Source organism: Lissotriton helveticus, chromosome 7, assembly GCF_964261635.1.
Source record: "Lissotriton helveticus chromosome 7, aLisHel1.1, whole genome shotgun sequence".
Lineage (NCBI taxonomy): Eukaryota > Metazoa > Chordata > Amphibia > Caudata > Salamandridae > Lissotriton > Lissotriton helveticus.
In genome coordinates, this window is record NC_136068.1 from 423,017,223 (window position 1) to 423,034,814 (window position 17,592).

Sequence of the window (17,592 nt, forward strand, 5' to 3'; positions counted from 1 at the left end):
TTCCATGGTGAGTATTCTCCACAGGCGTGAGTGCCGCAACGACAAGGCTGGAGCTTCCCTTTTTTTCCAGGCTGCTGCTAATGTTTTACCGCCCCTAGACAAGCCCACATTTTTGCCTTATTCAGCTCTTATCTGGTGTTCCGGATCTGATGACCAAAGAATCCCCTCTATAGTTGTTGGTATGGGGTATCCCAGCATATCTTTAATGTGCAATACAATCTCCCAGAATTTTATTTATCGTAGGACAGTCCCACCAGATGTGCCGGAAGTCCCTCAGCAGATCTCAACCCAGCCATCAGAGATCTGAGGACTCCGGGAATATATTTTTAAGTTTAGTGGGGTATAAGTACCAATCAAAGCGAGTTTTGTAATGGGCCTCTCATGCCACTGAGTGGTTATTCTTAGCTGTATCGGACCATAGGTGTTTCCATTCGTCTTCTGTAATGTCTCTTCCCACCACTTGCTCTCAAAAAGACAAGTAACGTGCCCTTCGCGCGTGTACTGTTGCAAGTGACATACCATAGAGAGAGGAGATCGTCCTCTGAACAAACTGTTCTATCAGGGTTTGTTCTCTGGTGGCTACTTCCCTAATCTGAGGCTGGGATACCCAGTGTTTAAGTTCGAGATATTGGAAATGGTTGCTGTTGGGAATATGAAACTCTTTGGCAGCTTTCAAATGTTAGCACATCATGATTGTGGAAGAGGTCGGAGACCATCAAGCATCCCCCATCCCTCCAAGCGTTGAAAGAGCTTTCTTGCTACGCAGGGGGGAAGTCCTGGATGAAGTGAATAGGGGTGTAAGGCGAAGGGAAGGATGTCCATCTCCCTTCTCTTGTAATGTCATCCCATACCTTAAGAGTGGTTCGAGTCGGGGTACTAATTTAAGTGTTGGCCGGCCTGTCCTTTTTTGGCTTCCACAATACATCCCAGATCGTCTTGCTCACTATTGCCCTGTCCATGTGGAGACAGTGTTTGTCAGTCTCCCTCATGGACCACGCCACCACCACCCTCAGTTGGGCTGCTTTGTAGTATAGGGCAAAATCTGGTAGCACCACCCCCCTCTTTCTCTGCTCGTTGTAGTGTGTGGAACGGGAGGTGGGCTCTCCCATTCTGCCATATGATTTTAGTAATGAGGGAGCGGAGTTTAAGCATAAGATTGCGATCCAGGCCGACCTGGAGCGCCTGAAACAGATGAAGTAATTTTGGGAGCACTGACATTTTTATAGTGTTAATCTGCCCAAGCCACGAGATATACAGAGGCTTCCAATGCCTGAGGTCCTGCTGGAGTTGGGATATCAAGGGCGGTAGTTAGCCTTATAGAGATCCTCTATCCTGGGGGTGAGCTGAATACCCAAGTATTGAAGGGATCGCTTAGCCCACTGAAAAGGGGTCTGTCTCCGAAGCTGCTGAGCTTTATCGTCTGGTATTGTGAGGTTTAAGATAAAGGATTTGGACAGATTGACTGTGAAGCTCGCTACTGCTTCATACTTACGAAGTTCTATCTGCAAAGCCTGCAATGAGGGGCCTGGGTCTGTAAGTGTCATCATGACATCATCCGCAAAGAGCGAAGCCTTAAGATCTATACCCCCAAACCGTATTCTCTTAATTTCTGGGTTAGCCCTGAACTGCCACACCAGTGGTTCAATGCGCAGGGCGAATAAAAGCGTCGGGAGCGACCAGCCCTGTCTCGTCCCTCTACTCAGTGCAAATGGGAGTGACGTTGACCTGTTGACCTGAACTCTTGAACGTGGGTGCTTATAGTTAGCTCTGACCATATTAATAAACCTGTCCCCAAAGCAGAAGCGTTCCATGGTGAGGAGGAAGAACTACCAATCCACCCTGTCAAATGCCTTCTCGGCGTCTAATCCCACCAACATCGCCGGGATTTTAAATTTGGAATTTTTTTCGATCAGGTTTATAGTCAGCCGAATATTGTCGTGCGTCTGTCTACCCTTTATGAAGCCTGATTGATCAGGGTGGATTAGTACAGGCAGGGCTTTAAGTGGGTCGGGTCTCACCGGGTCTGAGCACCTGCAGTTTTTTTAAGGGGACCTCGGAACGGGTCTTTATTGGGCTCTGTTTTGTGCCCTGGCACAGGCGTTCTGTTTTTTTTTCTGGACTGCAGTGACAGCAGGCACATCATGTGCTCGTGGTGAGCGTTGTAGAGGAAGGGAAATCCTTTAAAGAAAGTCATTTTCACTCTTGATTTCCCATCTCTTTTTGAACCTCAGGAGCAGCAACATTGTCGTGGTGTCACCAGGGCTTTAAGTGGAAGTTTTTTCAATATTATATATACAAGCCATCGTTGCTGCTTATCTTATGCAACTCACATCCATTGACAAAGCCAATAGTCCTGACTTGTAAGTATGATGTGACTTGTTGTATCATACATCTGGACGCAATGACAGGAACAGCAAAATACAAGTCGGGCGGCACACTGTGCTAAACAGATTTTTAGCTTACATGTTTTTAAGCCACACCCCTTTGAGAGACCCCCTGATTTTTCATCCCACTCAAAGCCCTGAGTACAGGCATTAGGTTTTCTATTCAGGCAGCCAGTATGGCTGAGGACAGTTTAGCGCCTAGTTTAAGAGTTATTGGTCTGTAGAAGGCGCAGTTCCGCGGAGCCGACGCAGCCGGGGTCCGGGCTCATCCACCCTGCGAGGAGGCACACTGTTGGGCGGCTCGGCGGTGCTGCGGCGGACAGCCTCTGGGGCGCTTCGGTTCCCGCTGGACCTGCGGGTGGGCCACCGCTGGACGTTGCAGCTGAGGCGGGCTGCTTCCCCCCTCCGAGGCCCATCTGGGGGAGAAAGTCAGGCGAGGCCCCGGCTCCTGTGGTCGCTGTAGGCCGCGGGCCTCACTGGCGCGGTGCGGCGCGATGGCTGGGGGCTCCTCTCTTTCACTCTGACCGCGCCCTTCTCATCACTGTGCAGCGGGACGGACTTAGGGACCCGCCCCTGGAGATCGCGGTAAGGCGTGCTCACCCCGGCCTTCGCCGCTCGCATCAATCAGCATTTGTGTGGCAGTATAGACCCTGGAAACTCTCTGCAGCGTGGACCTCAACACGCGGGGACACGAGTGACGCGCACTGAGTCAAACAGCCCCCCTCCCTTCCAGCACGCTGCACGCCTATCGCTGGGTCAGTCACTCCGTGAAACTTGTGCAATGTACATGTGGGGCGCCTTATACACTGCTTGCACGGTGGCTGGAGGCTCCTCTCCTTCCCACTGACCGCGCCCTAACATCACTGTGCAGCAGGACGGACATAGGGACCCCCCCTGGGGGCCGCGATAAGGTGTGTGCGCCCTGGCCATCGACGCTTGCATCCAACATCTGTGTGGCAGTATAGGCTCTGGCAACTCTCTGAAGCGTGGACTTTAGCACACAGAGAAAAGCGTGACATGCACTGAGCCAAGCGGCCCCCTCCCTTCCAGTACACTAAACGTCTAGCGTTGGGTCAGTCACTCTGTGGAACTTGTGCAATGTGCATGTTGGGCGCCTAATACACTGCTTGCGCCATACTGGTGAAGACACGTGGCGCATCAACGATAGTGTGGGGTGACAACATCCAGAGCTGTGTTGCAATTTTGGCCTCATCATTCGGCAGACTAGACGCGCAGGAGTTTGCCGCTGGTGGCACCGTGGAGGCACTTGCGAAGGATTGATCAGCCCGCTACTCTCTTTTAACTGCCATCAGCCATTATGGGGAAATCTGACAAGTCTCAACCTCGGCTGACCATTGAAAGGTCTGATTCTGAATTGGATGTCACTGCGCCACCGGCCACAGCACTGGAGAAGTCTCTTGCGGCCATACAGGCTAGCCTGCAGGCCATCGACGGTAAGATAGAGGCATTGAATGGCAGGATGGACCACTTCTCTTCCAAGCTTGACAAGCAGGCCGCACGCTTCGGGGAAGCAGAATAACGCATCTCTGACGCGGAAAGTGGGCTGCGGCAAGTCACTTCTAAGACATCTGACATCTCCAAACTCCTGGCCGTAATACAGGCTAAGAATGAGGACATCGAAGCGCGCTCGCGGCGCAATAATGTGCGCATACTGGGCTTTCCTGAGTCCACAAATGTCGGACGGCTTGATGACTATGTGGAAACGCTTCTACGTGAGATCTGTGGTGCAGATAGCCTGTCGGCCATGTTCGCTGTGGAGCGGGCACACCGATCCTGGCAGCGCGTCCTCCCCCTGGCGCCCCGGCTAGACCGATCATTGCCAGACTCCTAAATTTCAGGGATCGTGATACGGTCTTACGCATTACGCGTCAAAAAGGTACCATCTGCTATCAAGGGAATGTGCTCATGTTTTTTCCCAGACTTTTCAGCTTCTGTTCAAGCGGCCAGGAAAGTATTTTTAGGGGTTAAAAAGCTTCGGATACAAGAACGCATCCCATACGCCATGCTTTATCTTGCGCGACTGCGCATCGGAGAAGCTGATGCAGCGAAGATATTTACAAATTCCAAGCTGGCTATGGATCATGCCAAATCGCTTCGTCGTCGCCGGAACTCCCCAACTCCTATGTCGGATGGAGATGACTGAGAGGCTCGCTTATAACTCTGCTTTGATTTTGTTCTATTTTCTCCTATTTTCTCCTTTTCCCTATCTATTCTTGCTGCACGTTGTAACACTCACAAGTGTGCTAATAGACTGACTACGCCAACAACTGTTTGATTTTCATATGCCTACTATGTATGGGGGAGGTAGTGAGAGATCTTTTTTCCTTCTCTCAGCGATGTTCTGGGCTGGGACCGGCTCTACGCACTATATGCCATGTAGTATTTGCTTAGCTAATTATACTACATATATTGCCTCATAATTCTGTGTCTAAGGGCAGTTGGTGCAGACTTTAAATGAAGCGATAATGCACCCGGGTGTCGACATAGTGCTTCTGTCCCTTACTCGCTGGTTTGATGGGATGGTTGCAGATTGGAGGTTAACATATTGACCCTGCGGCCGCTCCCCACGAGATAGGGAGGTATTCTGCGCCGCTACGTCCCCTATTGGTTGTTCCCCATTCTTTGTGTTCCCTATTATTACTCTGGTTAGGCACTACCCAGTGGGTTCCAAAATGGTTGTGTGTTACTAGGTTGTTGTCCTGGAATGTTGGGACATGCAGGGGTGGAACCTTTGGCAAATTGGGGCAGCTGAAGTGGGTGGGGGGAGGGAGGGACAGTTCGTATGTTCAATGCTGCAACTGTTGTGATTGGTACATCGATGACAAGTGTGATTCGTCTACCTTGTGCCACACATTCTCGCTTCATTGATTGTCATTATTTAGCGCTCCATTGTTACAAATGAGGGGTAGCATGATTAAATGTATGACCTGGAATGTCCGAGGTTTGAATACACCCAAAAAGACAAGGCAGGTACTTGCGCACTTAGACAGGCATGATGTGAAAATTGCATTGTTACAGGAGACTCATCTTAATTAACACTCCGAGGGTAACATAGCAGGAAGATGGGCTGCTTATAAACTAGCTGCATTGTTCTCCACTTACGCAAGAGGGGTGCTCATTCTTATTAAGAAAGGGGTGCCCTTTCAGGCCCTACGCACCAGCACAGACACTGAGGGCCGGTGGGCTGTTGTGCAAAGGAAACTAGGTTTGAGAGTAGTTACCATTGTTAACATGTATGGCCCTGTAGTTGATGATGCAACGTCTTTCCTCCACATGCTGAATGTATTGCGCTCCTCGCCAGAATCTGTTATACTATGGGGGGGCGATCTTAACACTCATTTAGACCCAACACTCGACACATCTGACCCGACAGGTGCCCGCCTGGTTAGAGTGGCCTACTGTGTCAGAGGGGCGATTTCGGAATTAGGTTTGGTGGACTCTTGGCGATCACAACATGCGGGTGTGCTAGATGGTACACACATAGCACCAGCATTCAATAGCTGGTCTTGCCTGGAATATTGGCTCCTTAGCGAAGAAGCGGACGTATGGGTGACAAAGGCTGATATCCTTCCCCGGACCCTTTCCGACCATAGCCCTGTAACACTCGAAATGACTTTGCCAGATGCTCCACATCGGCCCTTCACATGGCGATTCAGAGCGTCGTTGCTACTAGATCCGGTGTTTTCAGACACCATACAAGCTAACATCGTGCAATTCTTCGAGTTAAACACAGGCTCAGTAAGCAGTCAAGCTACATTGTGGGAGGCCTTCAAGGCGACGATCCGGGTGGGTGTGCATCGGGACGACAGCAGCGATACTTCGAGACCTTCGGGGACAACTATTGACGTTGGAGGGTAGACTGAGAGACTTAGAGGCCCAATACGATCCAGATCCTACTATGGAAACACTAGCCCAGATCCTAGAGCTGACAGAGGAATACAGCACACTGGCGGAAACGGAAATTAAATATTTGTCCAAACGCCATGTTGCCCGCGCATATGGGGAGTGCGGCAGGCCGGGTAAGAATCTGGCGGATAGACTGCAGCGTAGATCGGCAAACCCCCCTATCGATCATATTACAGACAATACCGGTACATCACACCATGCCCACGATGCAATTGTAGTTTAGGCAGTTCTATGCATCGCTGCACCCCATTAGGGGAAGCATGACGGAGGAGGCCATGACGGACTACCTCGAGGACACGGCCATTGTGTGGCTATCCGATGGCCACAGGAAATATCTGGAGGTGCCCATAGTTAATAAAGACATTAGGGAGGCCATACTATCTCTTCCCAACAATAAGGCTCCAGGGCCTGATGGCCTCACTGCGGAATTGTACAAGAACTATGTGGACCTTCTCATTCCTCATCTGCTGGAGAAGTATGCTGAAGCCCATGACACTGGCCACCTTCCCCCCACCCTCAGACAGGCCCTCATAATTACTCTGCTGAAGAAAGACAAGCCCCAGACGAGTTGTAAATCATACCGCCCCCTTTCGCTAATAAATCTGGATGCAAAAATCCTTGCGAAAGTGTTAGCCACTCGATTGCAGCCTCTCATGCCCCTCTTAGTACTCCCCGACCAGTCTGGTTTTATTTCTGAGCGCTCCACCTCCCTCAACCTGCGCATTATATTTGCTATATTTGTTGAATCCTGACCTACCTGCAGTTGCCGTGTTACTTGATGCGGCGAAAGCATTCGATTCTGTAGAATGGCGGTGCCTCTTCTTCATGCTCCACCGTATGGGCTTCCCCCCGGTATACATCAGATGGATGCAGGTTCTTTACACTGATATCACTGCAAGGGTGCGAGTTGGTGGGGTGACTTCAGAATAATTTCCTGTGGAGAGGGGTACCCGACAGGGCTGTCCACTGTCTCCTCTCCTTTTCGCCCTTATCCTAGAACCACTGGCATGTAGGATCAGACAGGGACTTAAGGCAGCCGCACTGTCCTTCAATAATCGGCCTGTGGAAATTTCTCTCTACGCAGATGACATGGTGGTATAGGTCCGTGAGCCCCACTTGTCCCTTTCCCCGGTGATCCGTGAATATATAAAATTCGGCCTCTTCTCGGGACTTCAAATTAATTGGGAAAAGTCAGTTATCATCCCCCTGACTCAAATCACCACTTCACCACAGCTAGAATATCCGCTCTTATAGTCGGCTGACCCAGTGAAGTGATGGGTGGGAATGCCTTTTTCTCTATCAGATCGTATAGCTCTCATTAAGATGATCGTCCTTGCGAAGTTTTAATATTTATTCTGCAACGTTCCGGTTCGATTAACAAAACAATTCTTCAAACAACTTCGGTCTCAGCTGTTGCGACTGGTATGGGGGAACAAACAGCCAAGACTCAGTTGGCATACTCTCACACAGACATTCGACAGGGGGGGTTTCCAAGCTCTGGACTTTTACAGGTATTAGCTGTGTAGTCGGGCACAATATGCTTACTTTTGGTTCAAACCGCATGATTTTTTTGCTCATGTACCAGTAGAGGAGGGAGATGCCTACCCTGTGCCACTAAAAGGTATTCTCACTCATATCCAACGTCATACGCCCAAACACGAGATTAACACTATCGATGTCACGGTGAGGGCATGGCAGGAAATCGGGAGGAAAACCAATAGACTTCCACTGTATGCACCTGCTCTGCCGTTGCATGGGCACGCCGCTATTTCGGTAGCGCCGGAACGTGGCCCAGTGCTGACACTACAGGAAGTGGGTGTAACACTAGTGGGGGACCTCAACATAGACGGGAAATATGTAACTGATAACGACTTTGCTTACGTACAGCATCCCATACCACTCTTTCATTTCACTTGCTTCCGCTTACGTCAGGCGATGAAGGCTCATTACACTACATTCCCTAATGAACCACAAGTGTCCCAGTCGTTACAGACGCTGATAGTCGCTTCTAATCGGAAGAAACGGATAATGAAATTATATAAAGCTATACAGGGAGACACGGCAGCAGGACAAGATAAAAGCTTGGCCCGCTGGAATTCGATACTGACATCTCCAATTGCAGAGGCAGTATGGGAACACATGTGCACATTGACGGGGAGATTAACGTCTAATAACAACCTCCGCATCATTCACGTTAAATATATACAACAGGTTTATTACTCCCCACTGAAGTTGCATAGGCTGGCACTGCGCGACTCGGCCTGCTGTAAAAGATGTGGATGGGATGAGGCTGACTTTGTGCACTTAGCATGGCAATGTGGGGCGGTATTCAGATACTGGGAGCAAGTCACTGCACTGTTACACAAGATGACGGGCCAGGCACTGCCATGTACGCCCTTACAATGGTTACTGAACCACACCCCTCAATGTAAATCGTTAGTAGGTCGGTTTGTGCGAGTGGCCTTGTTTTTAGTCAAAAGGCGTGTATTATGCACGTGGGATAGTAAACGTGGGATAGTAAACTGAAACCAAATGTAAATTTGGGGCTTAAAGATATGGCCTATTGCCAGGAACAATTAGAATTGTATTCTGAAGAACTGCCATCCTACTCTAGGCCCAAAGACATCTGTGCCCCCTTCAGGGAATATATCTACGGTCTCAAACGGAGCAAGCCTCGGAGTGATTGCATGCTGTGTCAATGATTTTGCCTTATTGTATAAACCTCGGTTTTTGATTATTCTATTACCTCAGAAGAATGGATTAATGTATGTGGCGTTTTTACCCAATCACTGATAATTTGTGTTTTGTATGCGGCTAAAGTTTGTTACATTGTACAAACTAGTTACGTTATCTATTTACAGCGATGTCATTGCTTGATACTGATGTATTGAGAATATACCATGTGCTTTTTGAGTGATGCTTCAATAAATAAAGTTTTTAAAAAAACGGAAAAAAAACTCATCAGGCCTGGGGGCTTTGTGCGGTTTAAGTTTCAAGATAGCCTTCCCTACTTCCTCTAGCGTGATCAGACTGTTTAGTTAGTTGTTCTCCAAGGGCGGGACTTGGGGCAGGACTGGGGATTCTAGGAAGTGTTGTTGCATATCTTTATCTGGGGGCGTGCCTCAGTATAGTTCCTTATAGAACCCCCCCCAAATATGCTCTCCTTTACCCCATCTGAATGTGTTAGTGTACCATCCCCCCCACAAATGCCCCCTATGTATTCTCGTTCTCTTTTTTCACATAGCTGTCTATTTTCACGTAGCTGTCTAGCAAAATGTGTCCCTACTTTGTCTCCCTGGGCATATGATATTTGGCGGAGCCGCAGTAGAGTGTATTCTGCCCTATTTGTATAGATCGCCTTGATCTTCCCTTTTAGTGCACTAAGCTGTCACTGCAAATCCTATAGGGCGCCTTCTTATGTTCTCTCTCTACTCTCTCCAGTTTGGCTTCCAACTGCACCCTTACCTTCGCTCGGCGTTTATTCAGTGTGGAGTTCAGTTCAATGCATTTGCTTCTAAGTACTGCTTTAAATGTGTCCCAGTTGTTTTGGGGTGATGTGGCCTGGGGTTGGTTTAGCTCAAAGTATTCAGTGATTGTTGTTCTCTGTTCGTCTTGTAGCACCCTGTCCCTGGTTACTGATATTGGAAAGTACCATCTGCGCGTGCCTGCCCTGTTACTTCCCCACGAGAGGCTGACTCACTAAACTGTGGTCCGATATAGTAATTGGGAGTATTTTCGCAGCTTGGAGGTTGCATAGTAGGGATTGGCTTATGAAGATGTGATCCAACCTCCAATAAGTCATATGTATGTGTGAAAAGAAGGTGTAATCTTTGGTATCTGGGTATAACATCCTCCAAGCATCTCTTAGACCCAGGGTATGTATTTTCTGCTTGATTCCTTTGGGAAAGTTGCCTGTGGTCGCTCTGTGGAGATGGGTGCTGTCTATCTTAGCATGCCAGGTTAGTTTGAAGTCACCCATAAGAACCGTTGGACCTTCCGCAAACACACCTATCGGGTCTAGTAGAGAAGACAATACCGTTGGCTGTCAAACGTTAGGTGTGTATGCAGAAATAAATGTGCAAAGTCTTCCTCTCAGGTTCCCCTTAATCATGATTACCCTACCTGCTTTGTCTGCCTTTATAGCTTTTGGTTGGAATTTTTCCATACTATGGAACAAAAGTGCAACGCCCTTTTGTGTAGAACTGGCCGATGATCTATAGACTAAGAGGTAGCTTTTGTGGCCAAGTCTTCGCTCTTCGGATTTTTTCAGGTATGTTTCCTGCATCACTATCACCTCGAACTGATGGTCTGCCAGCTATTTCCACAGTTTTTGCCTTTTCAGGGGCGAGTTCAATCCTTTGACATTCCACAAGGCTAATGAGACCATCTTTAGCCACCTCCCCCCACCTCTTCTCATGTGACTCCTGTGAGCCCCGAAGAGATCCCTTCGCTACCTGATTTACCCAACCATCCCTTATGGCCATTGTAGGAAAGTAGGATCTGCTTCTTATGGTTACCCCCACTTTTTTGCTTGATGTCTCACTGTTTTTGACTAGTCTGGCTGGGATCCTGCTAATCGGGACCCCAGCCTATCTGCTTTCTCCCTTAAATTGACATACATGCACTTTGGTACACTCCAGGTTGGATACTGGGGTACCCTTAGCAGTCTCTAGTATATGGTACACCATGTACCAAGGGCATAGGTACCGCAGAGGCCTCCCATGGGCTTAAGCATATATTATGCCACCCATGAGAGGCCATGCAAAATGGAACTGTGGGTCTGCTATTGCAGCCTGTGTAAAATGGTGCTGGCACCTCTTACATTAGATATAGGTTCACTATATCTATAGTACAAACACTTAAAACTTAATAAGTCACCCCTATAGCAGGCATTAACAATACTGATGGCAAGGTCCTGGTTTTTATGTGATTGGGTGCCCATGCACGAGCAAAGCCTCTCTGCAGCCTTCAAGACCATTCTCCCGGGTTGTCTGTGACCCATTCTCCCGGGTTGTCTGTGACTCAGCTGGACCTATAGGTAGAGGTACATTATAACCTCGCGGTAAATGCGATCTTGAAAATGGCTGCATAGAAACATATCGTGTTTGGTATCAAACACTTTGGAATCATACCTCCACACCAGTAACTGGTGTGGGAGGTATGATTCCACCATTATGAAGCGAGCTTCGTGGGGTCACTGGTCTTACCAGTGCCAGCCTTCTCGAACCAGACAGCACAAAATGGATGCTGCCGTCCAGAGACACCTTTCTGCCCTCTTGCTGCTGAGCCAAGTTTGAGCAGAGGAAGGCAGCACAATAGGCATCCTGTCACAGGGAGGTGTGACCGCCATCCAGACAGGATTTAGTGTATTGGGACTGGGTAGGTGCACTCTCTGAGTGCCAGAAAGTCTGCACTGGGGGCACACTTGGTGTCCCTGTGCACAGTCCAGCTCAAACCAGTTCTGGGAGCTAATGGCTCCTGGTCTGGCGTGAAACTGGACAAAGGGCACTGGTGTAGCCACCCCTCTGTCCTGCCCCTCCCCTAGGAGGGTCCTGTGATTCTCTTCCAGGGGATCCTCATTTATAGTCATAAGCACATGAATATTTCCACCCATGCGCGGGACGCCGGAAACACAATCGTATATGTGATAAACATATATGTATCTCGCTCTCTCTCTGAGGCCGAAACGTTATGTTTGACCAAGGTGCCGATTAAATAATCTACTCACCTGAACTTTGGGTCTCGTGTTCCTTGCTGCTGCGGCGTCCAGGAGAGTATATATTTCCAACAAAGTTTGCCCAAAGCAATGAGAGCGCACACAATTACAGAAGAAACCATCCGGTTTATTTCAATGAAAAAAACGAGCAACAGCTTACATGTTATGTTCATATTAGTCTGACGCGTTTCAAGGCTCCTGCCTCTTAATCATGGACCTTTACAAATACTCTGCAGAGGGCTCTGATTATTTCTTTTTAAGCATGCCTCATTTACATACCCCCAGTGGTCCTCGCTGTATGCGTCACTTTCTCAATGCATGCTAGGACTTGTGGTCCTAATCAGAGTAATTCATTACCTTCCAGTAGGTTCTGCTTCGTATAAGAATTGTTTTTTAAAATGTCTTTATTTCCCTCCAGTGGGTTATGTCGCTAAACATGCAAATGCAGCCTTCCATACCCTAGAGCTGACGAATGCTGTAAGGACTCCCCTATATATCAATCATAAACAGTACATTAAAAACCAGGGGAAAAAACAACAGCAAAACATGTTTGAAACGGTTTTAATGCTTACACTCTGCACAAACCCATAGATAGGACTGAAAGCATTGACAGCTCACAGGCTGCATTGCAGAAAACATAGCCCAAAAAGGCTGAAAAGCAAACTCATAGCAACATAGCAATAAACTGGCACAGTGCCTTTAAGGCAGCCATGACCCCTAGCTTCCCATCATGCCTTAGGGGTTACAGTTAGGCCAGTTGTTCTTTCCGGCTTCTTCAGGAAGGACCCTGGTTACACTGCTCCACTTCTTTCTGATTTTAGTCAGAAATAATCTTCTCTTTTCTGAAATGTTGTGCCTTACTTCGACGTTTTACATCTTATGAAGTAAGGTTCTGTCTTTTTTTGACAGGATTTAGCATTTTGTCCACTCGGATATGCCATCTTTTTGACCCCTGCCCTTTTGTGGAAAAAAGGCCAGGTCAGACTCTCATGAAGTCTGTATACTTTGTCTACCCAAGGACCATGATCCCAAGACTTGTCCTCATTGCCAGTCTTTGTCTAAGAGGACTGTGAAAGACAGAGAAAGAACCCGTTTTTATGGACTGGCAGAAAATGAGAAAACTTCTTCCAGGGGCAGGTCACCGGTGAGGAAGGGCTCCAAGAGGGCTAGATCTCCTTCTAGGAGCAACATTCGTCGCTCTTCCTCTTCAGCGTCGGCGTTGAAAAAGCTACCACCGGTGGGTAATATGTCCAAAAGTAGACCGTCGAGCCCGCCGTCGAGAGAACACCAACATTCAGGTACGTCAGTGCATTCACCGTCATCGTCGAAAAATCCTCCGCCGTCGTCAACTCGGTGACGATCGGCGTCGAGGAGCAGGAGTCCTCTGCCGTTGTCAACCCGCCGACGATCGGTGTCGAGGATCAGGATCCCTCCGCCGTCGTCATCTCGGCGACGATCGGCGTCGAGGATCAGAAGCCCTCCGCTGTCGTCAACCAGGCGACGAATGGTGTCGAGAGGAAGAAGTCCACCGCTATAGTCATCTCGGCGCTTGACGTCGAAGGTCCCTTCGGCGTCGAAGACTCCGCCGCCGTCGTCAATACGGCGATGATCGGCGCCGAAGAGCAGAAGTGCTCCACCGTCGTTGGCTCCATGACGTTCGACGTCAAGGCGCAGAGGTACTCCAACGTCGTCGGCGAGGCAATCGACGTCGAGGAATAGAGAATCGGCATCGAGACTGCTTCCAACACCTGGCCGTGAATCGACGTCCAGAAGGAGGTCAAAGTCCGCGTTGAGAAGGGCTCCGTCAAAGCAAGTCATACGCTCGACGTCGAGACCCGCATCAATAAGGTCTAGAGAGGGCTCTGTGGTTTTTGTGACTGAATCAGAGTCACGTCACTCATCCTCTCACTCCTCGAGACGCCGCTCTTCAAGACATTCGCCATCTGCATCCCCAGAGCGGCATTCAGAGAGGTCGCGACAAAGATCACCTTCACATCACAGAGGGGCCTCCCCTTCTGTTCACTTATCTCAGAGATGGCCCCTTCTCCTCCATCACCTGAGCAAAAATCCTACAGGAGCATCTCGGCGAGAAGAGGAATACACCAGTACTCTTCACAGATCGCCTCTACAGCGATTGGTACAAGAGGTGGATAGATCACCTTCAGCCAGACATAGGGATCATACTGGCAGATCGTGGGAGCGTAGACCTTACAGTTCCCGCCACAAAAGGAGACGTCTCCTACATGGTCTTCCTCCTTCACTCGCTCCTCTAAAAGGGACTATTCACCCACTCTATCGGATAGTCCTATGTCAAGAGTGTCTCCGATAGACAACATAAATACATACCACGATGTACTGCAGAGAGGAGCTCAAAAACTGAACATTGAGATGTCCACTCCTCAGGTTGCAACAACAGTGATTTTTGAGACGTTGCATCAAAAATCTGCGTCTCGACCGTTGCTCCCTCTGGTTCCTGGTCTTCTGGAACCAGTAATGGAAATTTTTCTAACTTCATCCACTATTAAGGCTGCACCGGCTGGAATTTTAAAAAAGTACAAGCCGGACAGGAACAGACCCTGTATTCTTGAAATCAGAACTGCCTGCGGCCTCTGTTATCATCGCAGCAGCAAGAAAAACGCACGCAGTTGCGGCGTCTTCATCAGTCCCTCCGGACAAAGAGAATAGGTCCCAGGACTCTTGGGTACGGAAGGTCTGTGGGTCTGCAGCATCATCGCTAGAAGTATCTAGCGCAGCAGCTTTATTAGGCCGCTATGACAGAGCCTTATGGGACTCCCTGGAACGTTTTAAGGTGAAACTCCCTAAGGAAGATCAGAAAGATTTTGAGGCGATCATCACAGAGGGATCCCTTGTGGGCAACCAGATGATTAGCACGGCAGCGGATGGTGCTACTCTGTTTGCACATTCGTATGCGCATGGGATTTGCACTAGGAGGTCGGCCTGGTTAAGACTGACAGCTCTTAAACCGGATGCACAGCAGAGAATTCTGAACCTTCCTTTTTCTGGCTCCTCCCTGTTCGGCGCCCACACCGATGAAGAGATGGCTAGAATGAAAGCGCAACTAGACACTCAAAGCGGTGGGATTGGAAAAGAAGAAGGAATATAAACAAAGATACAGACCCAACCTGCGCAAGGGCTACCAACAGAGGGTTCAAACCCCTCAATGGTCCCAAAGCAAAAACCAAGGCAAATCACAGTTCCAGGGCCGTAAGTCGAACAGAGGTAGAGGAGGTCACCAGCAGCAATCCTTTAACACAGCCAGATCAGCAGGGAAACCATGAGCAGGAGCTTCCTCTGGCGCCGTTGCCTACTCCAGTGGGAGGAAGTGTGTCTCGTCATCTGAAAGAGTGGTGCTGCATAACAAAAGATCGTTGGGTGCTCAGTATACTGCGCAATGGAAATGCACTACGTTTTCATGTGCCTCCAAAGGACATTCCCGGAAAAGATCTCGCCATAACCAACTAGAACTACTTCGCCAGGAGTTGATAACCCTTCTACGAAAGAAGGCCATCGAAGAGGTTCCTTCCTCTCAGCGAGGGAAAGGAGTTTATTTCAGGTACTTTCTTGTGCCAAAACGAGATCAGGAGCACAAATTCAGACCTATCCTGGACCTTCGACTGCTGGACAAACTCATCTTGGAGAAGTTTAGCTTGTTGGCGCTTCATCAACTATGTCCACATCTGCAAGCAGGAGATTGGATGTGTTCGATGGACCTCCAAGACGCGTACTTACACATACCTGTCGTGCCACGTCATCGCAAATACCTACAATTCGTAGTCGGCAGCAAGCATTATCAATTCATGGTCTTGCCCTTCGGGCTGAAATCTGCCCCACAAGTCTTTACCAAGTGCATGGCAGTGGTGGCGGCGGCTCTACACAGAAGGGGTCTGTTTGGTTACCCTTACTTGGACGATTGGCTCCTGAAAGGGCCATCCCCTCAAAAAGTAAGGAACGATTTTCAAGTCTGCCTGATGCTGCTCTGCGGGCTGGGTCTTCATGTGAACATAGAAAAATCAGTTCACCAGCCTACTCAGACAATCCATTATTTGGGCTCCACTCTGGATTCAAACAAAGGAAGAGCTTTTCCTTCGGAGGAGAGACTTTCTTCCATGCAACAGAAGTGCAAGACTCTTCTCCAGACAGATCACCCAACGGTCTGGCAAGTGGCATCTCTGCTAGGATCGATGGCCTCTTGTATATTTCTCATTCCCAACGCCAGGCTGAGGATGAGGCCTTTGCAACAGGACCTGGAGGACAAGTGGAACCAAGCATCGGGTCACTGGGAAGACCGTATTGTCCTCTTTCAAGCAGCGAGGTTGTCCATTCTATGGTGGACTCGACCGAAGAACCTCTTGGTGGGAGTCCCCTTCCATCAACCAGTTCCTGCGCAATCCTTGATAACAGACGCATCTCTTCAAGGATGGGGAGCGCACATGGATTGCCTACAGATGCAGTGCCGGTGGTCCATCAAGGAACAGTCCTATCATATAAACATGTTAGAGCTGCGAGCAGTCCACCTAGCTCTGAAAGCTTTTCAGCCCTCATTCAAGGCCAACTCAATTCTGATCCAAACAGACAACACGACCACCATGTATTACCTCAACAAACAGGGTGGTACGCGTTCTCGCCCGCTCTCCCTGGAAGCTCAAGCGATTTGGCACTGGATCCTGGCCCTTGGCCTCTCCATCACGGCAGTGCATCTACCAGTGGAGCAAAACGTGCGGGCAGACGCACTCAGTCGGCACTTCGAAGTTCAGCCAGTCTGTGTGCTAAACGACGAGGTGGTGGCGGATATGTTCCATCAATGGGGTCAATCTTCCGTAGATTTGTTTGCAGACGACTAAAACAAAAAATGCCACGCCTTTGCGTCCAGGTTCCATCGTCCAGGGACGAGGGGGAATGCGCTTTTGATGGATTGGTCCGGAATATTTGTGAACACCTTTCCTCTCCTGTCTCTGATACCGTGGGTAGTGTCCAAGCTCATACGATCCAGCATGACGATGATCTTGATAGCTCCGGATTGGCCGCGTCAGTGGTGGTACCGGACCTGTTGCAGTTGTCGCTACTCCTGCACAAGAGGCTACCTTACAGACCGGACCTGTTGACCAAGATGGACAGGAAGATTCTCTATCCCAGCCTTCCCTCACTGAACTTGGCAGCATGGCTCCTGAGGTCCTGCAATATGGACACTTGAAGTTACCGCAGGACTGCATGCACCTCCTGAAAGAGGCAAAGAGACCTTCCACAAGAGCATCGTACTCTTTTAAGTGGAAGAGATTCCATTTATGGTGTATGCGTAATCATTTTAATCCAACAACTGGGCAGGAAGAGGTGATTCTTCTTTACCTCCTTGATTTAGCCATAGCAGGTTTGAAGTACCCCTCAATCAGAGTGCACTTGGCGGCCATTACGGCCTACAGAAAATCTCCCAAACAGCCTTCCTTTTTAGGTCTCGCTAGCGAATGCAGCGCATGCGCTGCTTTGTTAGTGAGACTCTGTTGCTGCCGCTTTCTGCCCTGAAGGGAGACAGGAGGTGGCACGCGTGGA

General features: G+C 49.2%; 1 protein-coding gene across 3 annotated transcripts in view; it reads left to right on the forward strand.

The window, feature by feature from the left end:
• RALGAPB (Ral GTPase activating protein non-catalytic subunit beta) overlaps positions 1-17,592 on the forward strand; it is a 2,268,266-nt gene that overhangs the window by 333,559 nt on the left and 1,917,115 nt on the right. The window lies entirely within an intron of this gene.